This window comes from Chiloscyllium punctatum, chromosome 21, assembly GCF_047496795.1.
Source record: "Chiloscyllium punctatum isolate Juve2018m chromosome 21, sChiPun1.3, whole genome shotgun sequence".
Taxonomy (NCBI): domain Eukaryota; kingdom Metazoa; phylum Chordata; class Chondrichthyes; order Orectolobiformes; family Hemiscylliidae; genus Chiloscyllium; species Chiloscyllium punctatum.
In genome coordinates, this window is record NC_092759.1 from 4,421,998 (window position 1) to 4,448,810 (window position 26,813).

Genomic DNA, 26,813 nt, shown 5'->3' on the forward strand with positions numbered 1-26,813 from the left:
GGGAGAGGGTGTGTGCGTGTGTGAGAGGGAGAGGGTGTGTGTGTGAGAGAGAGGGTGTGTGTGTGTGAGGATGTGTGTGTATGAGAGAGCAAGGGTGAGTGTGTGTGAGAGAGAGAGAGGGTGTGTGAGAGAGAGAGGGTGTGTGAGAGAGAGAGGGTGTGTGTGTGTGAGAGAGGGTGTGTGCGTGTGTGAGAGGGAGAGAGTATGTGTGTGAGAGAGAGAGAGTGTGTGCATGTGTGTGTGAGAGAGAGGGTGTTTGTGTGAGGGTGTGTGCATGTGTGTGAGGGTGTGTGTATGTGAGGGTGCGTATGCGTGTGTGTGAGGGTCTGTGTGTGTGAGGGTGTGTGCGTTTGTGAGAGAGAGAGGGTATGTGCTTGTGTGTGAGACAGAGAGGGTGTGTGCATGTGTGAGAGAGAGAGGGTGTGTGTGTGTGAGGGTGGGTGTGTGTGTGTGAGGGTGTGTGCGTGTGTGAGAGGGAGATGTTGTGTGTTTGTGAGGGTGGGTGTGTGTGTTTGAGGTTGTGTGCGTGTGTGAGAGAGGGTGTGCACGTGTGTGTGAGAGAGAGTGTGTGTGCGTGTGTGAGAGAGAGAGTGTGTGCGTGTGTGAGGGTGTGTGCTTGTGTGAGAGAGAGTGTGTGTGTGTGTCTGATAGAGAGAGGGTATATGCGTGTGTGAGAGAGAGAGGGTGTGTGCGTGTGTGAGAGAGAAAGAGTGTGTGTGTGTGAGAGAGAGAGTGTGTGTATGTATGAGAGAGAAAGGGTGTGTGTGTGTGTGTGAGGCTGTGTACGCATGTGTGTCTGTGTGAGGCTATGTGCGTGTGTGAGAAAGAGAGGGTATGTGTGTGTGTGAGAGAGAGAGGGTGAGTGTGTGTGAGAGAGAGGGTGTGTGTGTGAGAGAGAGGGTGTGTGTGTGAGAGAGAGGGTGTGTGCGTGTGTGAGGGTATGTGTGTGTGAGGGTGTGTGTGTCTGATAGAGAGAGGGTATGTGCGTGTGTGAGAGAGAGAGGGTATGTGCGTGTGTGAGAGAGAGAGGGTGTGTGTGTGTGAGAGAGAGAGAGAGTGTGTGTGTGTGAGAGAGTGTGTGTATGTATGAGAGAGAAAGGGTCTGTGTGTGTGTGTGTGTGTGAGGCTGTGTACGCATGTGTGTGTGTGTGAGGCTGTGTGTGTGTGTGAGAAAGAGAGGGTATGTGTGTGTGTGTGTGTGAGAGAGAGAGAGTGTTTGTGAGAGAGAGGGTGTGTGAGAGAGAGAGAGTGTGTGTGCATGTGTGAGAGAGAGAGAGAGTGAGTATGTGTGAGAGAGAGGGTGTGTGTGTGTGCGAGGATGTGTGTGTGTGTGTGTGTGAGGGTGTGTGTGTGTGTGGGTGTGTTTGTAAGAGAGAGAGAATGTGTGTGTGTGAGGGGTGTATGCGTGTGTGAGAGAGAGAGGGTGTGTGTGAAAGGGTGCGTGTGTAAGGGTGTGTGCGTGTGTAAGGGTGTGTGCGTGTGTGAGAGGGAGAGGGTGTGTGCATGTGTGAGGGTGTGCGTGTGTGAGAGAGAGGGTGTGTGCGTGTGTGAGAGAGGGTGTGTGTGTGAGGTTGTGTGCGTGTGTGAGAGGGAGATGGTGTGTGTGTGTGTGAGATAGAGAGGGTGTGTGCGTGGGTGAGGGTGTGTCCGTGTGTAAGAGATAGAGTATGTGTGTGTGTGAGAGAGAGAGAGTATGTGTGTGTGTGTGAGAGAGAGAGTATGTGTATGTGTGTGAGAGAGAGGGTGTGTGTGTGTGTAAGAGAGAGAGTATGTGTATGTGTGTGAGAGAGAGGGTGTGTGCGTGTGTAAGAGAGAGAGTATGTGTATGTGTGTGAGAGAGAGGGTGTGTGCATGTGTGAGGGTGTGTGCGTGTGGGAGGGTGTGTGCATGTGTATGTATGTGAGGGTGTGTGCGTGTGTGAGAGAGAGAGTATGTGCGTGTGTGAGAGAGAGGGCGTAGGCGTATGTGAGAGATAGAGTGTATGCGTGTGAGAGAGAGAGGGTGTGTGTGTGTAAGGGTGTGTGCATGTGTGAGAGGGAGAGGGTGTGTATGTGTGAGAGAGAGGGTGGGTACGTGTGAGAGAGAGGGTGGGTACGTGTGAGAGAGAGAGAGAGGTGTGTGTGTGAGGGTGTGTGCGTGTGTGAGGGTGTGTGCGTGTGTGAGAGAGAGATGGTCTGTGTGTGAGATACAGAGGGTGTGTGCGTGGGTGAGGGTGTGTGTGCATGGGTGAGGGTGTGTCCGTGTGTGAGAGAGAGAGGGTATGTGTGTGAGATACAGAGGGTGTGTGCGTGGGTGAGGGTGTGTGTGCATGGGTGAGGGTGTGTCCGTGTGTGAGAGAGAGAGGGTATGTACGTGTGTGTGAGAGAGAGGGTGTGTGCATGTGTGAGAGTGTGTGAGGGTGTGTGCGTGTGTGTGAGAGAGAGGGTATGTACGTGTGTGTGAGAGAGAGGGTGTGTGTGTGTGTGAGAGAGAGGGTGTGTGTGTGTGAGGGTGGGTGTGTGTGGGTGAGAGAGAGGATGTGTGTATGTGAGAGAGAGGGTGTGTGCGTGTGTGTGAGAGAGAGGGTGTGTACGTGTGTGAGAGAGAGGGTGTGTACGTGTGTGAGAGAGAGGGTGTGTACGTGTGTGAGAGAGAGGGTGTGTACGTGTGTGAGAGAGAGAAGGTGTGTACATGTGTGAGAGAGAGAGGGTGTGTGCGTGCGTGTGTGAGAGAGAGAGGGTGTGTGCATGTGTGTGTGAGAGAGAGGATGTGTGTGTGAGGGGGTGTGTGTGTGTGAGAGAGAGAAGGTGTGTATGTGTGTGAGAGAGAGGGTGTGTGTGTGTGAGGGTTTTTGTGTGTGTGTGAGAGAGAGAGAGGGGGTGTGTGTGTGAGAGAGAAGGTGTGTACGTGTGTGAGAGAGAGGGTGTGTGTGTGAGAGAGCATGCGTGTGAGGGTAGGGGTGTGTGTGTGAGAGAGAGAGAGGGGGTGTGTGTGTGAGAGAGAAGGTGTGTACGTGTGTGAGAGAGAGGGTGTGTGTGTGAGAGAGCATGCGTGTGAGGGTAGGGGTGTGTGTGTGAGTGAGAGAGAGTAGGTGAGTGTGTGTGAGGGTGTGTGCATATGTGAGAGAGAGGGTGTGCATGTGTGAGGGTGTGTGGGTGGTGTATGTGTGTGAGGGTGTGTGGGTGGTGTGTGTGTGAGGGTGTGTGTGAGTGTTTTTAGGTGGTGTGTGTGTGCGTGTGAGGGTGTGTGAAGGTATGTGGGCGGTCTATGTGTGTGAGGGTGTGTGAATGTGTGTGGGTGGTATATGTTTGTGAGGGTGTGTGGGTAGTGTATGTGTGTGAGGATGTGTGTGTGTGTGAAGGTGTGTTGGTCTGAGTCTGAGCGTGTGTGCGTGTGTGTGAGACAGAGAAGGTGTGTCCGTGTGTGAGAAAGAAAGGGTGTGTGTGTGTGAGGGTGTGTGCGTGTGTGTGAGAGAGAGAGGTTGTGTGTGCGTGTATGTGAGAGAGAGGAGGTGTGTGTGAGAGAGAGAGGATGTGTGTGTGAGAGAGAGGATGTGTGCGTGTGTGTGTGAGAGAGAGGATGTGTGTGTGAGGGTGTGTGTGTGAGAGAGAGAAGGTGTGTACGTGTGTGAGAGAGAAAGGGTGTGTGTGTGAGGATGTGCGCGTGGATGTGAGAGAGAGGGTGTGTGCGTGTGTGTGTGAGAGAGAGGATGTGTGTGTGAGGGGGTGTGTATGTGTGAGAGAGAGAAGGTGTGTACGTGTGTGAGAGGGGGTGTGTGTCTGAGGGTGAATGCATGCGTGTGAGGGTAGGGGTGTGTGTGTGAGTGAGGGTGAGTGTGTGAGAGAGGGTGGGTGGATGCATGTGTGTGAAGGTGGGGGTATGTGTGAGAGAGGGTGGGTGTGTCCATGTGTGAGAGAGAGAGGGTGTGTGCGTGTGTGTGGGAGAGAGGATGTGTGTGTGTGAGGGTGTGTGTCTGTGTGAGAGAGAGAGTGTGTGTGTAAGAGAGGATGTGTGTCTGAGGGTGAATGCATGTGTGTGAGGGTGGGGGTGTGTGTGTGAGGGTGTGTGTCTGTGTGAGAGAGAGAGTGTGTGTGTAAGAGAGGATGTGTGTCTGAGGGTGAATGCATGTGTGTGAGGGTGGGGGTGTGTGTGTGAGTGAGGGTGTGTGTGTGAGAGAGGGTGGGTGTGTGAGGGTGGGTGGATGCATGTGTGTGAAGGTGGGGGTATGTGTGAGAGAGAGGGTGTGTATGTGTGGGTGGGTGTGCGTGTGTGTGCGAGGGCGTGTGTGCGCGTGCGCATGTGTGAGTGAGAGATGGTGTCTGTGTGTTTGTGTGAGGGTGTGTGTGTGTGAGGGTGTGTGTGTGAGGGTGTGTGCGTGTGTGAGAGGGAGAGGTTGTATGTGTGAGAGAGAGAGGGTGTGTGCGTGTGTGAGAGAGAGAGGGTGTGTGCATGTGTGAGAGACAAAGGGTGTGAGGGTGTGTGTGCATGTGTGTGAGTGTGTGCACATGTGTGAGAGGAAGAGGGTGTGTGAGGGTGTGTACGTGTGTGAGAGAGAGAGTGTGTGTGTGAGGGTGTGTGTGTGAGAGAGAGAGAGGGTGTGTGTGTGAGTGGGAGAGGGTGGGTGGGTGTGTGTGTGCGAACGTGCATTTGTGAGTGAGAGATGGTGTCTGTGTGTTTGTGTGAAGGTGTGTGTGTGTAAGAGGGAGAGGGTGTGTGTGTGGGTGTGTGCTTGTGTGAGAGAGAGAGTGTGTGTGCATGTGTGAGAGAGAAAGGGTGTGCATGTGTGAGGGTGTGTGCATGTGGGTGAGGATGTGCACGTGTGTGAGAGGGAGAGGGTGTGTGTGTGGGTGTGTGCTTGTGTGAGAGAGAGGGTGTGGGCATGTGTGAGAGGGAGAGAGTGAGTGTGTGAGGGTGTGTGTGTGAGAGAGGGAGTGTGCACGTGTGAGAGAGAGGGTGTGCGCGTGTGTGTGAGGGTGTGCGTGTGTGTGAGAGAGGGTGTGTGTGTGACAGAGGGTGTGTGCATGTGTGAGAGAGAAAAGGTGTGTGTGTGTGTGTGAGAGGGAGGGTGTGCGTGTGTGAGAGAGAGGGTGTGTGTGTGACAGAGGGTGTGTGCATGTGTGAGAGAGAAAAGGTGTGTGTGTGTGTGTGAGAGGGAGGGTGTGCGTGTGTGAGAGAGAGGGTGTGTGTGTGAGAGAGAGAGGGTGTGTGCGTGTGTGAGAGAGAAAAGGTGTGTGCGTGTGTGAGAGAGAGGGTGTGTGCATGTGTGAGAGAGAGGGTGTGTGTGTGAGAGAGAGAGGGTGTGTGCATGTGTGAGAGAGAGGGTGTGTGTGTGAGGGTGTGTGCATGTGTGAATCTGTGTGAGAGAGAGAGAAGGTGTGTGCGTGTGTGTTGTATGAGAGAGAGAGGGTGTGTGCGTGTGTGAGGGTATGTACATGTGTGAGAGAGAGAAGGTGTGAGGGTGTGTGTTAGGGTGTGTGAGAGGGAGAGGGTGTGTGTGTGTGAGAGAGAGGGAGTGTGCACGTGTGAGAGAGAGGGTGTGTGCATGTGTGAGAGAGAGAAAGTGTGTGTGTGAGGGTGTTTGTGTGTGAGAGAGAGAGGGTGTGGCGTGTGTGAGAGAGAGTGTGTGTGTGAGGGTGTGTGCGTGTGTGAGAGAGTGAGTGTGTGAGGGTGTGTGCGCGTGTGAGAGAGTGTGTGTGTGAGGGTGTGTGCGTATGTGAGAGAGAGGGTGTGCATGTGTGAGGGTGTATGGGTGGTGTATGTGTGTGAGGATGTGTGGGTGTGTGAGAGAGAGAGTGTGTGGGTGGTGTGTGTGTGAGGGTGTGTGGGTGTATGCATGTGTGGGTGGGTGTATATGTGTGACAGTGTGTGTATATGAGGGTGTGTGGGTGATACATGTGTGTGAGGGTGTGTGTGTGTGAGCGTGTGTGGGTGGGTGTATATGTATGAGGGTGTGTGTGTGAGAGAGGGTGTGTGTGTAAGGGTGTCTGGGTGGTGTGTGTGTGTGTGTGAGGGTGTGTGCGTGTTTATGAGGGTGTATGGGTGGGTGTATATGTATGAGGATGTGTGTGTGAGAGAGAGAGGGTGTCTGTGTATGAGAGAGGGTGTTTGAGTGTGAGGGTGTGTGCGTGGGTGAGAGAGAGGGTGTGTGCGTGTGTGAAGGTGTGTGTGAGAGAGAGCGGGTGTGTGAGAGAGAGAGGGTGTGTGTGAGGGTGTGTGGGTGGTGTGTGAGAGAGAGAAGACGTGTGTGGGTGTGAGGGTGTGTACGTGTGTGAGACAGAGAGGGTGTGTGTGTGAGTGTGGGTGCGTGTGTGAGGGTGTGTGCGTGTGTGAGGGTGTGTGCGTGTGTGTGAGAGAGAGGGTGTGTACTTGTGTGTTAGAGAGAGGGTGTGTGCGCGTGTGTGTGAGAGAGAGGGTGTGGACTTGTGTGTTAGAGAGAGGGTGTGTGCGCGTGTGTGTGAGAGAGAGGGTGTGGACTTGTGTGTTAGAGAGAGAGTGTGTGCGCGTGTGTGTGAGAGAGAGGATGCGTGTGTGTGACATAGAGGGTGTGTGTGTGTGTGAGGGTGTGTGCGTGTGTGTGAGAGAGAGGATGTGTGTGTGAGAGAGAGAGAGAGGGTGTGTGAGGGTGTGTGGGTAGTGTATGTGTGTGAGGGTGTGTGTGTGTGAGAGAGAAGGTGCGTGCGTGTGTGAGAGAGAGTGTGTGTGTGTGTGTGTGTGAGAGAGAGAGGGTGTGTGTGTGAGATAGAGGATGCGTGTGTGTGAGAGAGAGAGGATGTGAGTGTGAGGGTGTGTGTGTGTGAGAGAGAGAAGGTGTGTACGTGTGTGAGAGAGGGTGTGTGTGTGTGGGGGTGTTTGTGCGTGTGTGTGAGAGAGATGATGTGTGTGTGTGTGAGTGAGAGAGAGGGTGTGTGTGTGTGTGAGAGAGAGAGAGGACGTGTGTGTGAGAGAGAGAAGGTGTGTATGTGTGTGAGAGAGAGGGTGTGTGTGTGTGAGGGTTTTTGTGTGTGTGTGAGAGAGAGAGAGGGGGTGTGTGCGTGTGTGTGAGAGAGAGAGGGTGTGTGTGTGAGAGAGCATGCGTGTGAGGGTAGGGGTGTGTGTGTGAGTGAGAGAGAGTGGGTGAGTGTGTGTGAGGGTGTGTGCATATGTGAGAGAGAGGGTGTGCATGTGTGAGGGTGTGTGGATGGTGTATGTGTGTGAGGATGTGTGAAAGAGAGGGTGTGTGTGAGTGTTTTTGGGTGGTGTGTGTGCGCATGTGTGGGTGGTGTGTGTGTGAGGGTGTGTGGGTAGTGTATGTGTGTGAGGGTGTGTGTGTGAGAAAGAGAGGTGTGTGCGTGTGTGAGAGAGAGGATGTGTGTGTGGGGGGGGTTTGTGCGTGTGTGTGAGAGAGAGGATGTGTGTGTGTGAGAGAGAGAGAGGGTGTGTGTGTGTGAGAGTGTGTGTGTGTGAGAGAGAAGGTGTGTACATGTGTGAGAGAGAGGATGCGTGTGTGAGGGTATGTGGGTGGGTGTATATGTGTGAGGGTGTGTATGTGAGGGTGTGTGGGTGGTATATGTGTGTGAGGGTGTGTAGGTAGTGTATGTTTGTGAGGTTGTGTGTGTGTGAGGGTGTGTGGGTGGGTGTATATGTATGAGGGTGTGTGCGTGTGTGAAGGAGTGTGTGTGAGAGAGAGGGTGTGTGTGAGAGAGAGGGAGGGTGTGTGGGTGGTGTTTGAGAGAGAGAGGATGTGTGTGGGTGTGACGGTGTGCGCGTGTGTGAGAGAGAGGGTGTGTGTTTGTGAGGGTGTGTGCATGTGTGAGGGTGTGTCCATGTGTGAGAGAGAGAGGGTGTGTGTGTGTGTGAGGGTGAGTGGGTGGTGTGTGTGAGATAGAGAGGGTGTGTGTGTGTGAGGGTTTTTGTGTGTGTGTGAGAGAGAGAGAGGGGGTGTGTGTGTGAGAGAGAAGGTGTGTACGTGTGTGAGAGAGAGGGTGTGTGTGTGAGAGAGCATGCGTGTGAGGGTAGGGGTGTGTGTGTGAGTGAGAGAGAGTAGGTGAGTGTGTGTGAGGGTGTGTGCATATGTGAGAGAGAGGGTGTGCATGTGTGAGGGTGTGTGGGTGGTGTATGTGTGTGAGGGTGTGTGGGTGGTGTGTGTGTGAGGGTGTGTGTGAGTGTTTTTAGGTGGTGTGTGTGTGCGTGTGAGGGTGTGTGAAGGTATGTGGGCGGTCTATGTGTGTGAGGGTGTGTGAATGTGTGTGGGTGGTATATGTTTGTGAGGGTGTGTGGGTAGTGTATGTGTGTGAGGATGTGTGTGTGTGTGAAGGTGTGTTGGTCTGAGTCTGAGCGTGTGTGCGTGTGTGTGAGACAGAGAAGGTGTGTCCGTGTGTGAGAAAGAAAGGGTGTGTGTGTGTGAGGGTGTGTGCGTGTGTGTGAGAGAGAGAGGTTGTGTGTGCGTGTATGTGAGAGAGAGGAGGTGTGTGTGAGAGAGAGAGGATGTGTGTGTGAGAGAGAGGATGTGTGCGTGTGTGTGTGAGAGAGAGGATGTGTGTGTGAGGGTGTGTGTGTGAGAGAGAGAAGGTGTGTACGTGTGTGAGAGAGAAAGGGTGTGTGTGTGAGGATGTGCGCGTGGATGTGAGAGAGAGGGTGTGTGCGTGTGTGTGTGAGAGAGAGGATGTGTGTGTGAGGGGGTGTGTATGTGTGAGAGAGAGAAGGTGTGTACGTGTGTGAGAGGGGGTGTGTGTCTGAGGGTGAATGCATGCGTGTGAGGGTAGGGGTGTGTGTGTGAGTGAGGGTGAGTGTGTGAGAGAGGGTGGGTGGATGCATGTGTGTGAAGGTGGGGGTATGTGTGAGAGAGGGTGGGTGTGTCCATGTGTGAGAGAGAGAGGGTGTGTGCGTGTGTGTGGGAGAGAGGATGTGTGTGTGTGAGGGTGTGTGTCTGTGTGAGAGAGAGAGTGTGTGTGTAAGAGAGGATGTGTGTCTGAGGGTGAATGCATGTGTGTGAGGGTGGGGGTGTGTGTGTGAGGGTGTGTGTCTGTGTGAGAGAGAGAGTGTGTGTGTAAGAGAGGATGTGTGTCTGAGGGTGAATGCATGTGTGTGAGGGTGGGGGTGTGTGTGTGAGTGAGGGTGTGTGTGTGAGAGAGGGTGGGTGTGTGAGGGTGGGTGGATGCATGTGTGTGAAGGTGGGGGTATGTGTGAGAGAGAGGGTGTGTATGTGTGGGTGGGTGTGCGTGTGTGTGCGAGGGCGTGTGTGCGCGTGCGCATGTGTGAGTGAGAGATGGTGTCTGTGTGTTTGTGTGAGGGTGTGTGTGTGTGAGGGTGTGTGTGTGAGGGTGTGTGCGTGTGTGAGAGGGAGAGGTTGTATGTGTGAGAGAGAGAGGGTATGTGCGTGTGTGAGAGAGAGGTGTGTACGTGTGTGAGAGGGAGAGGGTGCGTGTGTGTGAGAGAGAGGATGTGTGTGTCTGTGAGAGAAAGAGGGTGTGTGCGTTTGTGAGAGAGAGGAGTGTGAGGGTGTTTGTGTGTGACAGAGAGAGGGTTTGTGCGTGTGTGAGAGTGTGTGTGTGTGTGAGGGTGTGTGCGTGTGTGAGAGAGAGGATGTGTGTGTGTGTGAGAGAGAGAGGGTGTGCGTGAGAGAGAGAAGATGTGTGAGAGAGGGTGTGTGCGTGTGTGAGAGAGAGGGTGTGTGTGTGTGAGGGTTTTTGTGTGTGTGTGTGAGAGAGAGAGGGGGTGTGTGTGTGAGAGAGAAGGTGTGTACGTGTGTGAGAGAGAGGGTGTGTGTGTGAGAGAGCATGCGTGTGAGGGTAGGGGTGTGTGTGTGAGTGAGAGAGAGTGGGTGAGTGTGTGTGAGGGTGTGTGCATATGTGAGAGAGAGGGTGTGCATGTGTGAGGGTGTGTGGGTGGTGTATGTGTGTGAGGGTGTGTGGGTGGTGTGTGTGTGAGGGTGTGTGTGAGTGTTTTTAGGTGGTGTGTGTGTGCGTGTGAGGGTGTGTGAAGGTATGTGGGCGGTCTATGTGTGTGAGGGTGTGTGAATGTGTGTGGGTGGTATATGTTTGTGAGGGTGTGTGGGTAGTGTATGTGTGTGAGGATGTGTGTGTGTGTGAAGGTGTGTTGGTCTGAGTCTGAGCGTGTGTGCGTGTGTGTGAGACAGAGAAGGTGTGTCCGTGTGTGAGAAAGAAAGGGTGTGTGTGTGTGAGGGTGTGTGCGTGTGTGTGAGAGAGAGAGGTTGTGTGTGCGTGTATGTGAGAGAGAGGAGGTGTGTGTGAGAGAGAGAGGATGTGTGTGTGAGAGAGAGGATGTGTGAGAGAGAGGATGTGTGTGTGAGGGTGTGTGTGTGAGAGAGAGAAGGTGTGTACGTGTGTGAGAGAGAAAGGGTGTGTGTGTGAGGATGTGCGCGTGTATGTGAGAGAGAGGGTGTGTGCGTGTGTGTGTGAGAGAGAGGATGTGTGTGTGAGGGGGTGTGTATGTGTGAGAGAGAGAAGGTGTGTACGTGTGTGAGAGGGGGTGTGTGTCTGAGGGTGAATGCATGCGTGTGAGGGTAGGGGTGTGTGTGTGAGTGAGGGTGAGTGTGTGAGAGAGGGTGGGTGGATGCATGTGTGTGAAGGTGGGGGTATGTGTGAGAGAGGGTGGGTGTGTCCATGTGTGAGAGAGAGAGGGTGTGTGCGTGTGTGTGGGAGAGAGGATGTGTGTGTGTGAGGGTGTGTGTCTGTGTGAGAGAGAGAGTGTGTGTGTAAGAGAGGATGTGTGTCTGAGGGTGAATGCATGTGTGTGAGGGTGGGGGTGTGTGTGTGAGTGAGGGTGTGTGTGTGAGAGAGGGTGGGTGTGTGAGGGTGGGTGGATGCATGTGTGTGAAGGTGGGGGTATGTGTGAGAGAGAGGGTGTGTATGTGTGGGTGGGTGTGCGTGTGTGTGCGAGGGCGTGTGTGCGCGTGCGCATGTGTGAGTGAGAGATGGTGTCTGTGTGTTTGTGTGAGGGTGTGTGTGTGTGAGGGTGCGTGTGTGAGAGGGAGAGGTTGTATGTGTGAGAGAGAGAGGGTGTGTGCGTGTGTGAGAGAGAGAGGGTGTGTGCATGTGTGAGAGACAAAGGGTGTGAGGGTGTGTGTGCATGTGTGTGAGTGTGTGCACATGTGTGAGAGGAAGAGGGTGTGTGAGGGTGTGTGCGTGTGTGAGAGAGAGAGTGTGTGTGTGAGGGTGTGTGTGTGAGAGAGAGAGGGTGTGTGTGTGAGTGGGAGAGGGTGGGTGGGTGTGTGTGTGCGAACGTGCATTTGTGAGTGAGAGATGGTGTCTGTGTGTTTGTGTGAAGGTGTGTGTGTGTAAGAGGGAGAGGGTGTGTGTGTGGGTGTGTGCTTGTGTGTGAGAGAGAGTGTGTGTGCATGTGTGAGAGAGAAAGGGTGTGCATGTGTGAGGGTGTGTGCATGTGGGTGAGGATGTGCACGTGTGTGAGAGGGAGAGGGTGTGTGTGTGGGTGTGTGCTTGTGTGAGAGAGAGGGTGTGGGCATGTGTGAGAGGGAGAGAGTGAGTGTGTGAGGGTGTGTGTGTGAGAGAGGGAGTGTGCACGTGTGAGAGAGAGGGTGTGCGCGTGTGTGTGAGGGTGTGCGTGTGTGTGAGAGAGGGTGTGTGTGTGACAGAGGGTGTGTGCATGTGTGAGAGAGAAAAGGTGTGTGTGTGTGTGTGAGAGGGAGGGTGTGCGTGTGTGAGAGAGAGGGTGTGTGTGTGTGAAAGAGAGAGGGTGTGTGCGTGTGTGAGAGAGAAAAGGTGTGTGCGTGTGTGAGAGAGAGGGTGTGTGCATGTGTGAGAGAGAGGGTGTGTGTGTGAGGGTGTGTGCATGTGTGAATCTGTGTGAGAGAGAGAAGGTGTGTGCGTGTGTGAGGGTGTGTGTGTTGTATGAGAGAGAGAGGGTGTGTGCGTGTGTGAGGGTATGTGCATGTGTGAGAGAGAGAAGGTGTGAGGGTGTGTGTTCGGGTGTGTGAGAGGGAGAGGGTGTGTGTGAGAGAGAGGGAGTGTGCACGTGTGAGAGAGAGGGTGTGTGCATGTGTGAGAGAGAGAAAGTGTGTGTGAGGGTGTTTGTGTGTGAGAGAGAGAGGGTGTGGCGTGTGTGAGAGAGAGTGTGTGTGTGAGGGTGTGTGCATGTGTGAGAGAGTGAGTGTGTGAGGGTGTGTGCGCGTGTGAGGGTGTGTGCGTATGTGAGAGAGAGGGTGTGCATGTGTGAGGGTGTATGGGTGGTGTATGTGTGTGAGGATGTGTGGGTGTGTGAGAGAGAGAGTGTGTGGGTGGTGTGTGTGTGAGGGTGTGTGGGTGTATGCATGTGTGGGTGGGTGTATATGTGTGACAGTGTGTGTATATGAGGGTGTGTGGGTGATACATGTGTGTGAGGGTGTGTGTGTGTGAGCGTGTGTGGGTGGGTGTATATGTATGAGGGTGTGTGTGTGAGAGAGGGTGTGTGTGTAAGGGTGTCTGGGTGGTGTGTGTGTGTGTGTGAGGGTGTGTGCGTGTTTGTGAGGGTGTATGGGTGGGTGTATATGTATGAGGATGTGTGTGTGAGAGAGAGAGGGTGTCTGTGTATGAGAGAGGGTGTTTGAGTGTGAGGGTGTGTGCGTGGGTGAGAGAGAGGGTGTGTGCGTGTGTGAGGGTGTGTGTGAGAGAGAGCGGGTGTGTGAGAGAGAGAGGGTGTGTGTGAGGGTGTGTGGGTGGTGTGTGAGAGAGAGAAGACGTGTGTGGGTGTGAGGGTGTGTACGTGTGTGAGACAGAGAGGGTGTGTGTGTGAGTGTGGGTGCGTGTGTGAGGGTGTGTGCGTGTGTGAGGGTGTGTGCATGTGTGAGAGAGAGAGGGTATGTACATGTGTGAGGGTGTGTGTGTGTGAGAGGGAGAGGGTTTGTGTGTGTGTGTGTGTGAGGGTGTGTGCGTGTGAGAGGGAGAGGGCGTGTGAGTGGTGTGCGTGTGTGTGTGTGTGTGTGTGTGAGGGTGTGTGTGTGAGGATGTGTGCGTGTGTATGAGAGAGGATGTGTGTGTGTGAGAGAGGGGATGTTTGTGTGTGTGAGAGAGAGAAGATGTGTGTGTGAGTGAGAGAGAGAAGGTGTGTACGCGTGTGTGAGAGAGAGAGGGTGTGTGTGTGAGGGAGGATGTGTGTCTGAGGGTGGATGCATGCATGTGAGGGTGGGGGTGTGTGTGAGAGAGAGAGGGTGTGTACGTGTGTGAGAGAGAGAGGGAGTGTGTGTGAGGGTGTATGTGTGTGTGAGAGAGAGAGGGTGTGTGTGTGAGAGAGGATGTGTGTCTGAGGGTGGATGCGTGTGTGAGGGTGTGTGTGTGAGCGAGGTTGGGTGTGTGAGGGTGGGTGGATGAAGGTGGGGGTATGTGTGAGAGAGAGAGGGTGTGTATGTGTGGGTGGGTGTGTGTTTGTGTGCGAGGACGTGTGTGCGTGCGCGCGTGTGTGTGAGTGAGAGAGAGTGTCTGTGTGTTTGTGAGAGGGGTGTGTGTGTGTGTTTGTGTGTGTGTGTGTGTGTTTGTGTTGGGGGGAGTAGGGGCAGGGCCCTCAGATTCACATCTGCCATATGGCTGCTATGTCTCCTACAGGTATGTGCAGTGACTACACTTCCAAAAAAGACTTCCTTTGGTTGTGTAATGTGCCCCAAATGTTGAGGAGTTTATAAGGAACCTTCCTTGGTGCGGTTTTAACCTATCAGTACATAGCCAATAGGAGCAACACCGTGGTTTCTCAAGCCTGCTACGTTATTCAACCTGGATAACGTTTGATCTTCTACCTCAGTGCCAATTTCCTGTCCAAGCCTCATGCCCTTTGACGCCCTTAATATTTGCAAATCCATCAATCTCTGGGTTGAAGATACTCAGTGACTGCACCGTGAGGGAAACACATTCCAAAGATTCACCACCCTCAGACTGAAAAAATGCCTCCTCAACTCAGGCCGTAATAGCTTCCTCTTATTCTGGAACACCCTCCCTTCTCCCTCCCTCCAGCACTCCAAACATTCTTCCTGTATCCACCCTCTTGGGCCTTGTATGTTTGAATGAGATCACCTGTCAGCTTTTGTGATCTCTGGAGTTTACAGGCCCGGAATCCTCAGCCTATCCTTACAGGCCTCACTCGCAATCCCAGGATTCAGTCTGTTGAACCTCCTCTGTCTGACGAGTATATCTTTGGAGGAAACCAAAGCTGCACACAATATACACTGTCTCGTGAAGACTCCATATTGTTGCAACAAGTCAACTTCGCCCTTGTGTTACATCTCATGGTCGGTAATACCTTTAAGGCTGATGCTCAGTCTATCATCACTGCACTATAGCATGGGAATGAAGGGCTCAGACTCCATCTTACTTTGATCTCCTGGAGCATGACACCCTACTGGAAATAGGGAATGGGGGGACTACCTTACGCTGAAAGACTGGAGCGACTGGGATTGTCTCCCCTTGAGTTTAGAAGACTGAGAGGGGATCTGATTGAGACATATAAGATTATTAAAGGATTGGACACTCTGGAGGCAGGAAACATGTTTCCGCTGATGGGTGAGTGCCGAACCAGAGGACACAGCTTAAAAATACGGGGTGGACCATTTAGGACAGAGATGAGGAGAAACTTCTTCACCCAGAGAGTGGTGGCTGTGTGGAATGCTCTGCCCCAGAGGGCAGTGGAGGCCCAGTCTCTGGATTCATTTAAGAAAGAGTTGGTTAGAGCTCTCAAGGATAGTGGAATCAAGGGTTATGGAGATAAGGCAGGAAGAGGATACTGATTAAGGATGATCAGCCTTGAGCATATTGAATGGTGGTGCAGGCTCGAAGGGCAGAATGGCCTACTCCTGCATCTATTGTCTATTTCTGTTGACTAATGGGTTAGTACTAACCTAGACACTTCTGTGGCTGAGGTAGGTGTATAATCGGTCATGATAATAAATGTCTGTTAGAGTCCTAGAGCTGTACAGCAAGAGACACTGACCCTTCGGTCCAACCTGTCCATGCTGACCAGCTATCGCAAACTAATTAATCTAGTCCCATTTGCCAGCATTTGGTTCATATCCGTGTAAACCCTTTATATTCATGTACCCACCCAGATGCCTTTCAATGCTGTAATTATACCAGTCTCCACCACTTCCTCTGGCAGCCCATTCCACACACGCGCCACTCTCTGCGTGAAAAGGTTGCCACTTAGGTCCTTTTTAATTTTTTCCCCTCTCACCCTAAACCTATGCCCCTCTAGTTCTGGACTCCCCCACCCCAGGGAAAAGACCTTGTCTATTTATCCTATCCATGCCCCTTATGATTTTATAAACCTCTATAAGGTCACCCCTCAGCCTCCGAAGATCTAGGGGAAAACAGCCCCAGCCTCTCCCTCCGATCCTGGCAACATCCTTGTAAATCTTTTCGGAACCCTTTCAAGTTTCACAATGTCCTTAGCAGGGAGACCTGAACTGAACGTAGTATTCCAAAAGTGGCCAAACGAAGGTACTGGCTGTTGGCTTTTCCAAGACCGTGATTTGCACACCCAGTTTCTTCTAGTACAAGGGATAACATTGCTGCATTAATTAAAGTATGTTGGAATTGGCAAATTTTAACCAACTCCTCTCTGTAACTCCTCTTGCAGATAGACATTGACATACCCTTTACCTGCTGAATATAGAACTCACAGGGCAATTTGTGGAGTGCCAATCGATCGTTTTCAGTTTGAGTCAGATGTTTTCAGGAACGGCACCTTATGCCATGTGGTGGCATCACCACAAGGAACCTTTCTTGGGCCTCTGAGTGCTCAAAAGGGTGCTCTGGGAACCGCCAGTTGGCATCTGGGTATTGGGTAGTATTTGGCAAGAATAGGTACGTGGAATTGGGAGCACTTGGGACTTGAGATTCCATGGATTCCAAGCACACTGGAGAGGAAGATCTGTTCCCGAAATCTCTGGGAGCCAGGGATCTGGGGTACCATGGGATGTAATGATTAGTTTCTGAGCAATAAGGGGATGGTGGGTTGTATCTGGAGAGGTGGGAGGCTTTTGGGGAGAGCTGCTACAGCATTGGCTGTACAAGGTGTCTTCGAGCAGTTGATGTAAGGGAGATTCGAATTTCCAGGCCATTCGGCCCATGTGCTCCATGATGATATCCCCTCCACACGAGCCTTCTCCCACCCTCTCTTCATCTCAGAAATATCCTTCTGTTCCTTTTCCTTTGTGTGTTTCACTTAAAGCAATCAATCTCATTCTTGCCTCTGTAGCCTCTAGACTCAGTTGTTTCATGGTGCTTTTCGCTGGGTTCCCTATCCTCTGTAAACATGAGGCCATCTAAGTCAGCTGCCCATGGCTTAAATTACAATAAGTTCCATTTCTCTATTATCAACTGAACTCACTGACATATATTGGTTCCCAGCAAACAAGATTTTAAAGTTCTTATCTTTCTGTTTGAATCTAGTCTCTATTTGTGTAATCACCTCCAGCCCCCAATATCCTAAGGATATTGGATAAATAAGCTGATGGATAATTTTGATTGAACGGGGAATGTATACCAGATCCAGACCCATCGGGGCTCAGGACAGAGTCGGCTAGATCAGAGCTGGGGCATTGCGAGATGCTTGTAACTCACCTTGGGGCAGGGCCACAGAGCACTGGTTAGGGGAAGCTCCAGGGCCACTGCGCTTATTAGAGGCAGGACTAGAATCAGGCCCATGTCCTCTGTGCTCTGGTTAAGGATCAGGGCCATGTCCTCTGTGCTCTGGTTAAGGATCAGGGCCATGTCCTCTGTGCTCTGGTTAGAGGATGGGCCATGGTCTCTGTGCTCTGGTTAGAGGATGGGCCATGGCCTCTGTGCTCTGGTTAGAGGATGGGCCATGGTCTCTGTGCTCTGGTTAGAGGATGGGTCATGGTCTCTGTGCTCTGGTTAGAGGTGGGGCCATGGCCTCTGTGCTCTGGTTAGAGGATGGGCCATGGCCTCTGTGCTCTGGTTAGAGGGGGGGTCATGGTCTCTGTGCTCTGGTTAGAGGCGGGGCCATGGCCTCTGTGCTCTGGTTAGAGGGGGGGTCATGGTCTCTGTGCTCTGGTTAGAGGCGGGGCCATGGCCTCTATGCTCTGGTTAGAGGATGGGCCATGGCCTCTGTGCTCTGGTTAGAGGATGGGCCATGGCCTCTGTGCTCTGGTTAGAGGATGGGCCATGGTCTCTGTGCTCTGGTTAGGGGGGGGGCATGGTCTTTGTGCTCTGGTTAGGGGGGGGCCATGGTCTCTGTGCTCTGGTTAGAGGATGGGCCATGGCCTCTGTGCTCTGGTTAGAGGATGGGCCATGGCCTCTGTGCTCTGGTTAGAGGAAGGGCCATGGTCTCTGTGCTCTGGTTAGAGGATGGGCCATGGCCTCTGTGTGCTAGTTAGAGGCGGGACCATGGCCACTGTGCTCTGGTTAGAGGATGGGCCATGGTCTCTGTGCTCTGGTTAGAGGATGGGCCATGGTCTCTGTGCTCTGGTTAGAGGATGGGTCATGGTCTCTGTGCTCTGGTTAGAGGATGGGCCATGGCCTCTGTGCTCTGGTTAGAGGATGGGTCATGGTCTCTGTGCTCTGGTTAGAGGATGGGCCATGGTCTCTGTGCTCTGGTTAGAGGATGGGTCATGGTCTCTGTGCTCTGGTTAGAGGATGGGCCATGGTCTCTGTGCTCTGGTTAGAGGTGGGGCCATGGCCTCTGTGCTCTGGTTAGAGGATGGGTCATGGTCTCTGTGCTCTGGTTAGAGGGGGGGGTCATGGTCTCTGTGCTCTGGTTAGAGGCAGGGTTATGGCCTCTGTGCTCTGGTTAGAGGTGGGGCCATGGTCTCTGTGCTCTGGTTAGAGGGGGGGTCATGATCTCTGTGCTCTGGTTAGAGGCGGGGCCATGGCCTCTGTGCTCTGGTTAGAGGATGGGCCATGGCCTCTGTGCTCTGGTTAGAGGGGGGGTCATGGTCTCTGTGCTCTGGTTAGAGGATGGGCCATGGTCTCTGTGCTCTGGTTAGAGGATGGGCCATGGTCTCTGTGCTCTGGTTAGAGGATGGGCCATGGCCTCTGTGCTCTGGTTAGAGGGGGGGTCATGGTCTCTGTGCTCTGGTTAGAGGATGGGTCATGGTCTCTGTGCTCTGGTTAGAGGTGGGGCCATGGCCTCTGTGCTCTGGTTAGAGGATGGGCCATGGCCTCTGTGCTCTGGTTAGAGGGGGGGTCATGGTCTCTGTGCTCTGGTTAGAGGCGGGGCCATGGCCTCTGTGCTCTGGTTAGAGGATGGGCCATGGCCTCTGTGCTCTGGTTAGAGGGGGGGTCATGGTCTCTGTGCTCTGGTTAGAGGATGGGCCATGGTCTCTGTGCTCTGGTTAGAGGATGGGCCATGGTCTCTGTGCTCTGGTTAGAGGATGGGCCATGGCCTCTGTGCTCTGGTTAGAGGATGGGCCATGGCCTCTATGCTCTGGTTAGAGGATGGGCCATGGTCTCTGTGCTCTGGTTAGAGGATGGGCCATGGTCTCTGTGCTCTGGTTAGAGGATGGGCCATGGCCTCTGTGCTCTGGTTACAGGATGGGCCATGGCCTCTGTGCTCTGGTTAGAGGATGGGCCATGGCCTCTGTGCTCTGGTTAGAGGATGGGCCATGGCCTCTATCCTCTGGTTAGAGGATGGGCCATGGCCTCTGTGCTCTGGTTAGAGGATGGGCCATGGCCTCTATGCTCTGGTTAGAGGATGGGCCATGTCCTCAGTGCTCTGGTTAGAGGATGGGCCATGGTCTTTGTGCTCTGGTTAGGGGGGGGGCATGGTCTTTGTGCTCTGGTTAGGGGGGGGCCATGGTCTTTGTGCTCTGGTTAGAGGCGGGGCCATGGCCTCTGTGCTCTGGTTAGAGGAAGGGCCATGGCCTCTGTGCTCTGGTTAGAGGATGGGCCATGGTCTTTGTGCTCTGGTTAGAGGCGGGGCCATGGTCTCTGTGCTCTGGTTAGAGGAAGGGCCATGGTCTCTGTGCTCTGGTTAGAGGATGGGCCATGGTCTCTGTGCTCTGGTTAGAGGATGGGCCATGTCCTCTGTGCTCTGGTTAGAGGATGGGCCATGGTCTTTGTGCTCTGGTTAGAGGCGGGGCCATGGTCTCTGTGCTCTGGTTAGAGGAAGGGCCATGGTCTCTGTGCTCTGGTTAGAGGCGGGGCCATGGCCTCTATGCTCTGGTTAGAGGATGGGCCATGGCCTCTATGCTCTGGTTAGAGGCGGGGCCATGTCCTCTGTGCTCTGGTTAGAGGATGGGCCATGGTCTCTGTGCTCTGGTTAGAGGCAGGGCCATGGTCTCTGTGCTCTGGTTAGAGGATGGGTCATGGCCTCTGTGCTCTGGTTAGAGGATGGGCCATAGTCTCTGTGCTCTGGTTAGAGGATGGGCCATGGCCTCTGTGCTCTGGTTAGAGGGGGGGCCATGGCCTCTGTGCTCTGGTTAGAGGATGGGCCATGTCCTCTGTGCTCTGGTTAGAGGATGGGCCATGGCCTCTGTGCTCTGGTTAGAGGATGGGCCATGTCCTCTGTGCTCTGGTTAGAGGATGGGCCATGGCCTCTGTGCTCTGGTTAGAGGCAGGGTCATGGCCTCTGTGCTCTGGTTAGAGGCAGGGTCATGGCCTCTGTGCTCTGGTTAGAGGATGGGCCATGGTCTCTGTGCTCTGGTTAGAGGCGGGGTCATGGCCTCTGTGCTCTGGTTAGAGGATGGGCCATGGTCTCTGTGCTCTGGTTAGAGGATGGGCCATGGTCTCTGTGCTCTGGTTAGAGGTGGGGTCATGGTCATGGCCTCTGTGCTCTGGCTAGGGGTGGGGCAAGGACCCTGTGCTCTGACTAGGAGTCAGGACCATGGCCCCTGCGTTCTGGGTTGGGGCTGTGCCAGGGACAAAGCTTCTGTGCTCTGGCTAGGGGTCAGGGTGATGGTCTCTGTCTCTGGTTGGAGGCGTGGTCAGGGCCAAGGTCTCTGCTCTGGCTAGGGGTGGGATCAGGGCCATTGTGCTCTGGTTAGAGGCGGGGCCAAAGCCTCTGTGCTCTGGCTAGGGGTGGGGGGTTGTTATTACCACTATACTCTAGTTCAAGGAGGGGCCAAGACCATGGCTTCTGTGCTCTGGCTTGGGATGGGGCCATGGCCTCTGTGCTTTGGTTAGAGGTGGGGCCAGGGCCAAAGCTTCTGCTCTGGTTAGGGTCAGAGTCAAGGACTCTATGCTCTGGCTAGGGGTGAGGACCATGGCCTCTGTGCTCTGGCTAGGGGCTGGGCCAGGGACAAGGCCTCTGTGCTCTGGTTACAGGTGGGGTCAGGGCCATGGCCTCTGTGCTCTGGCTAGAGGCAGGGTCATGGCCTCTGCAATCTGGTTCAGGATGGGGCCATTGTCACTGTGCTCTGGTTAGACGCAGGTCCAGGGCCAAGGCCACTGTGCTCTGGTTAGGGACAGAGCCAAGGCCTCTGTGCTCTGGCTTCAGCTGGGCCCATTGCCACTGTGCTTTGGTTAGAGTCAGAGCCAGGGCCAAGGCCTCTGTGCTCTGCCTATGGGTGGGGAAATGGCCTCTGTGCTCTGGTTAGAGACGGGGCCAGGGCCAAGGTCTCTGTGCACTGGTTAGGAGTGGCGTCAGGGCCAAGGCCTCTATGTTCTGGCTAGGGATGGGGTCGTGGCCACTGTGCTCTGGTTAGGGGTAGGGCATTGTACTATGGGTAGGGGGCAGGGCCACTGTGCCAAGGTTAGAGGCAGGGCCACTGTGGTGGTTACAGGCAGGGCCAATGAGCTCTGGCCAGGTTGGGGGGGGGGGGTTAATAAGAAGCAAAACTGTGTCCTGGCCAGGGGCAGGACCTAGTGCTCTGGTTAATAGTGAGGCATGGTCAGGGCCATTATGCTGTGACCAGAGGGTGGTGGGTGCCAGGGCAGTGTGGTATGCTCAAGGCAGCATAAGTGGGTAATATTGACTTCGTCACATGTGAATTAGACACAATTTTTGAGATGCGTTGTATGACTAGGTGGGATGTACTGAGTGCCGCAGATGCTATGCCAGACATAACCCTGATGAGACACTGTGAGCCATAATGATGTACAGGTAATGTTACTGGACAAATAATCCAGAGGTCGGGTTCAAATCTCACCATGGCAGTTCCTGGCATTTAAATTTGGATGGTTAAAGATTGTCTTAGAAAGACTGACCATGAGACAATCAACAGTGGTAGAAATCCACCTGGTTCGCTCATAACCCTTTAGGGAGAGAAATCTGCTACCCTTATCAGGTCTGGATGACATGTGACTCCGGACCCATGCCAGGGGAGGTTAACTCTTAACTGCCCTCTGAAATGGCCAAGCAAACCACTCAGTTCAAGGGGCAATGAGGGACGGGCAGCAATGGTTGGCCAGGCCCAGTGATTCCCCCATCCCGTGAAAGAATAAAATAAACGAGTGTCCACACCTCAGAAGGCAACAGTGGCCTTGAGGTGGGTGCCACGTAAATTCACTAGAATGATTCCTGCACTCCCAAGGGTTAAATGACGAGGAGAAATCCTACAAAGTTAGGTTGCAGTCCCTGGAATTTAGAGGGGTAAAAGAAGGAGGGGATTTGATTAAAATTTTCAAGGTATTAAGGGGAACAGTAGGGTAGTTGGAAAGAATCTGGTCATGAGAGTTTGGGGGAAGTCATGGTCTAAAAACAAGAGCCAGATCCTTTCCGAGTGAAGTTCGGAAATACCTCAATACGTTTGGAACTCTCTTCCCCCAATGGCAATTGATGCTAGATGGGTTTTATTTATAAATTTGAGGTTGATACAAGGCCAGGTTTGAGGCCCTGCAGCTAATAAGAAGTTAATGAACTATTAAGAATGGATGGCGTTCTTGTAACACCTAAGTCTATTTTTATAGTGTTGCTTGAGGGACAAATTGCAGTCCAGGACACGAGGGGAGAGGATAACATTTAGGAAATGTTCTAGCGGCTTCCTCTTGCCGTGAGGTGCAAGATCATGTGACGTTGTGTCACTTCCTGTGATGATGTCTTATTAACAAAGTACACGGTCAGATTTAACCCTTCACGCTACATTCTGCCCCTCTCCTTATTGTGGGTGATGTCAAACAAAAAGAAAATGGGCATCTCAACTGAAAGATGGCGTCTGTGTGTCAGTGCGGCACTGCCTCAGTATTGGTCCTTCAAATATCAGTCTGGATTAACTTACTTGGATCTGTGAAATAGTTCTCAAATCCGTGAGACACAGTTGCCACCTTCTCTCACTAGTTTAACCTGGCTATATGTTCAGTTTAGAGTTGAAAGGTGTGGCGCTGGAGAAGCACAGCAGATCAGGCCACATCCTAGGAGTAGGACAGTTGACGTTTCGAGCATAAGCTTTTCATCAGGAATATGGAGGGGAGGGAGGGCTGAGAGATAAATAGAAGGTGGGGGCCTCCTATTTATGCCCCCTCTCCACCCTGCCCTTTTTACCTCTCAGCCCCCTTCCACAGTTGCCCCACCCCATCACCCATTCCTGATGAAGAACTTATGCCCGAAACATCGACTCTCCTGCTCTTCGGATGTGGCCCGATCTACTATGCTTTTGACTCTGATACTCCAGCATCTGCAGTCCTCACTTTCTCTCGATAGGTTCGGTTTATAATTGTGTGTGATCATTCAAGTGCCTATTTCTTCCCACCTCATCCCTGTCTATCATTCCTTATTGGTGCATCAATCCCTGTGACAATTTGTGTGATTGATGGCTCAGTTGAATGCAATCGACCCGAGATCAGTGGCATAGTGGTAATGTCCCTGACTCTGAGCCAGGAGGCCAGGGTTCAAGTCCCACCTGCTCCATAAGTGTGCCATCACAATTCTGGACAGGTTGATCAGAAAATACCGAATGCAACAGGTCTTTTACAAAGCCCTTGCTCATCTGAGGTATTGAAGGGAGGTGGTCATGTAGTGGTATCCTCAATGGAACAGTAACCCACAACTATTACCGTCTGAGGACAAGAGTGTTTGAGGACAACAAAATCAATCCACTGGGAAGATTCTCATGGCAATGCCAGTAGCCTCAACTAGGCCAACAGTAGTGAAAAAGCAACAATATTTGATAAGGGACTCAGTGGTCCTCCATACAAGATGGACAATTCTGTCTTATTTGCTGGTTTTATTGATTGCAACGCTCAGTTATCTTGTTACTCAACCATTTCTAATGTAACTCTAGCTAGCCTCCCACATTCTGCCCTCGGTGAGGTTGGAGTTATTTAATACTCTTCTGACCCTGACCTTAACTTGCATCAAATCCCCATTCATTATGTCTCTGCTGACTGACTGCCATTGGTTCCTGGAGAGTTAGTGCCTTGATATTAAAATTCTCATCCTCCCTCTGACTTCAAAACCCACCATAGCCTCACTGCGATTCCCTGTCCCTTGAGTAGAATTTTCCAATTTCTCCCCTCCAGTCTCCAATCGAGACCTCTCGAGCATTCCCAAATGTTCATCTCCCCATTGTCGGTGGCTGCTCAGAATCCAAGCTCTGGAATGACCCTCGCCTTACCGCTCCATTTATCTCCTCTCCTTTTAAGGCATTCCTTAATACCCTCTAAATTTCCCTGCTGCTGTGAGGATTGTGTGTGGCAGTAACTCCCAGAACCGAAAGTCAACAGACCTGCACTTTGGAGTGTGTGGACCCCCATATAGTGGTTGTAGAAGATATGTTTGAATTCACATATGAAGAGGTTAAAGAACAACTTCTTCCCTGCTGTTATCAGACTTTTGAACAGACCTCTCAAATATTACTTCTGAACTCCCTGCATCTTCTCTGCAGCTGCACTCTGCATTCTGCACTCTGATCTGCTACTCTGATGCACTTTGTATGGTACAATCTGCCTCTATTGCATGTAAAATGACACTTTTCACTGTATTTTGGTACATGTGAAAACAATAAAGGAATCATTAAATGGCTTAGAAAAATCATTGGCCCTTGCCCATGAAGTAGCTGCAATAATATCTCGGTATGTGTCAAATTTTACCACCTAATGCTTTTGGGAAGTGCCTTGCAAATTGGACGGAAGGGTCTGTTTCCATGCTGTGTGACTCCCAATGAAGGATGAGCCAGGGAATTATAGACCAGTGAGCCTGACGTCGGTAGTGGGCAAGTTGTTGGAAAGTTGTTGGAGGGAATCCTGAGGGACAGGAGATACGTGTATTTGGAAAGGCAAGGACTGATTAGGGATAGTCAACATGGCTTTGTGCGTGGGAAATCATTGATTGAGTTTTTTGCAGAAGTAACAAAGACGATTGAAGGCAGAGCGGTGGACGTGATCTATATGGACTTCAGTAAGGCAGTCGACAAAGTTCCCCATAGGAGACTGGTTAGCAGGTTGGATCTCATGGAATTAAGGGAGAACTAGCCATTTGGTTACAGAACTGGCTCGAAGGTAGAAGACAGGGTGACGGTGGAGGGTTGTTTTTCAGACTGGAGGCCTGTGACCAGTGGAGTGCCACAAGGATTGGTGCTGGGTCAACTGCTTTTCGTCATTTATATAAACGATTTGGATGTGAGCATAGGAGGTATAATTAGTAAGTTTGCAGATGACACCAAAATGGGAGATGTAGTGGACAGCGAAGCAAGTTACCTCAGATTACAATGGGACCTTGATCAGATGGGCCAATGGGCTGAGGAGTGGCAGATGGAGTTTAATTCAGATAAATGTGAGGTGCTGCATTTTGGGGAAGCAAATCTTAGCAGGACTTAGACACTTAATGGTAAGGTCCTAGGGAGTGTTGCTGAACAGAGAGACCTTGGAGTGCAGGTCCATAGCTCCTTGAAAGTGGAGTCGCAGGTAGATAGGATAGTGAAGGAGGTGTTTGGTATGCTCTCCTTTATTGGTCAGAGTATTGAGTACAGGAATTGGAGGTCATGTTTTAGCTGTACAGTACATTGGTTAGTCCACTGTTTTCACACAGAGGGTGGTGTGTGCATATATGGAATGAGCTGCCAGAGGAAGTGGTGGAGGCTGGTACAATTGCAACATTTAAAAGGCATCTGGGTGGATATATGAATAGGAAGGGTTTGGAGGGATATGGGCTGGGTGCTGGCATGTGGGACTAGATCAGGTTGGAATATCTGGTCGCCATGGACTAGTTGGACTGAAGGGTGCTGTACATTTTTACGACTATGTCAAAGGTGCCAGATAAATGCAAGCCATAATTGTTGAAAATGATACTCCTTGCAGTTTAATTTCCACCCACCCTTGCTGTTGCCCCCTCATTCTCTCCCTCTACAATCTTGAATTCCTCAGCAAGGCGCCCTTTGAAAATAGTAGTGCAAATGGTTTTGGGGGAGGAATTTGGGGGCTAATGTATTTCAAGCTGTCTTTGAGAGGAGTAAACAGATGCCCTTTAAAATGGCATAAAGTATTTGGTAGCTGCCATAGATTTATTTTTAAGAAGGGGACAGAAATGCCACATTTAGAAGCACATGGTGGAAAGTGCATTCATTGCAAAGAATTATTTATTTTAGAAAAGAGCGAAAAAAAAGATGATTGTTTGCAAAGGCAGAAGATGGAGGCATTGAAGCAAGCAGTCCCTGATTGATTGACAGCAGCTCTGGGAGTGCTGGGGTCACGTGCTCCCTCCCTGGGTAGAGCAGGGCGGCTACCTCCAAGAGCTGATGAGACAGGGGGGGGTGCTGGGAGGCAAGAATAGGTGTGTGGCGATCGAGCTTAGCATCCCAGGATTTGCAAGCCGGAATTCAAAGGCACACATCAGCGTAGCGGACAAAAGGGAAAAAAGGACCCAATTCCGCGGCGAGGGAAGGAATCTGGGTGGGTGGGTGGAAGGAGTGAGATTTCGGTTGGCCACCCGCGCTCCCCCATTGCAGGGCGCCGAGCCGGCAGGTGGTCGCGCCCGACGCTGGGCGGCGGGCCGGCTGGAGGAGCATAAGCGAACCCGGAGTTCGTGTTGTTTTGGTGTCGCCCGCTCCCTGTGCCACTTCAACGTGTGTCCCTTTGCCCCGCCCAAGGCAGGGGAAGTGGGGGAGGGGCGGAGGGAGGCGGCGGCGAAGGCGGCGGGTGGACACCAACAGAAGCCAAGAGGCAGCCACAGGGTGAGGGGTTCTTGTCACTGGCGGGGCAGGCAAAAGGGTGACTGACATATTTTAAACCTGTGTGACTCTGTCCTCCTTTTACCATTGTGAATCATCAGTGGAAGGTAAGCAGAAGGAAATAAGTTGGAGGGGAGGAGGGTGGGGTGGGGAATGAGAAATCATTGTCTTTTTCTGGGTTTAGAATTGAACATTAAAGCAGGCCACTGACTGACAGAGCATCTTACTGGCAAACATCTCTCTGATTGGGATTTTCTTGCATTTTTGCAAACGGATTCCTGCAAAACTCAAATTTTTAATTGCACTTTCCTTGGTGCTTTTGTAAATTATGAAGCCTGCTAACTTAATTTTAAAAAAATTAACTTGGATTTTCATACATTTTTAGAAATTAATTCCTGCAAAACTCTTAATTTTTTTTGAAAACAATTCCATTTTTAATTTGACTTTCCTTGGTGTTTTTATAAATTATAAATCACACTAACTTATATTAAAAAAAACATTATTTTTTTAACTTGGATTTTCTTGCACAACTCTAATTTTTTAAAAATCCTACTTTTAACTTTGATTTTCTTTTAGTATTTTTGTCAATAATGAATCCTGCCAGCTTTTAATTGTTAAAATTTAACTTTGGAATTTCTTAATTTTTTTGCAAATTATGAATCCTGCCAACTCTTAATTGTTTAAAAAGATTATTTTTGACTTGGATTTTCTTGTATTTTTGCAAGTTATGCATCCTCCTTAACTCCTAATTTGAAGCAATCCTTTCAGATCATCTTGGATTTTTATGAATTATGAATCAATTTATGGAAAGAATGTTAGTTTTAATGTTTTTTAGAAAAACATTCTTCAGTTTTTA

General features: G+C 51.8%; 1 protein-coding gene across 8 annotated transcripts in view; it reads left to right on the top strand.

Moving 5' to 3' along the window:
• The window catches only part of LOC140492537 (guanine nucleotide-binding protein G(I)/G(S)/G(T) subunit beta-2), a 186,905-nt gene that overhangs the window by 69,261 nt on the left and 90,831 nt on the right, over positions 1–26,813 (top strand). For 2 of the 8 annotated variants that reach the window (XM_072591469.1, XM_072591474.1), the window contains exon 1: positions 25,913–26,064. The exons of 3 other annotated variants lie outside the window; for them this stretch is intronic. The gene's annotated coding sequence lies outside the window, so the exon portion shown is untranslated. Of the gene's footprint in view, positions 1–25,742; positions 26,065–26,813 lie in introns of those variants that run through there. 3 more of the 8 variants (XM_072591476.1, XM_072591470.1, XM_072591468.1) reach the window with 3 other exon arrangements.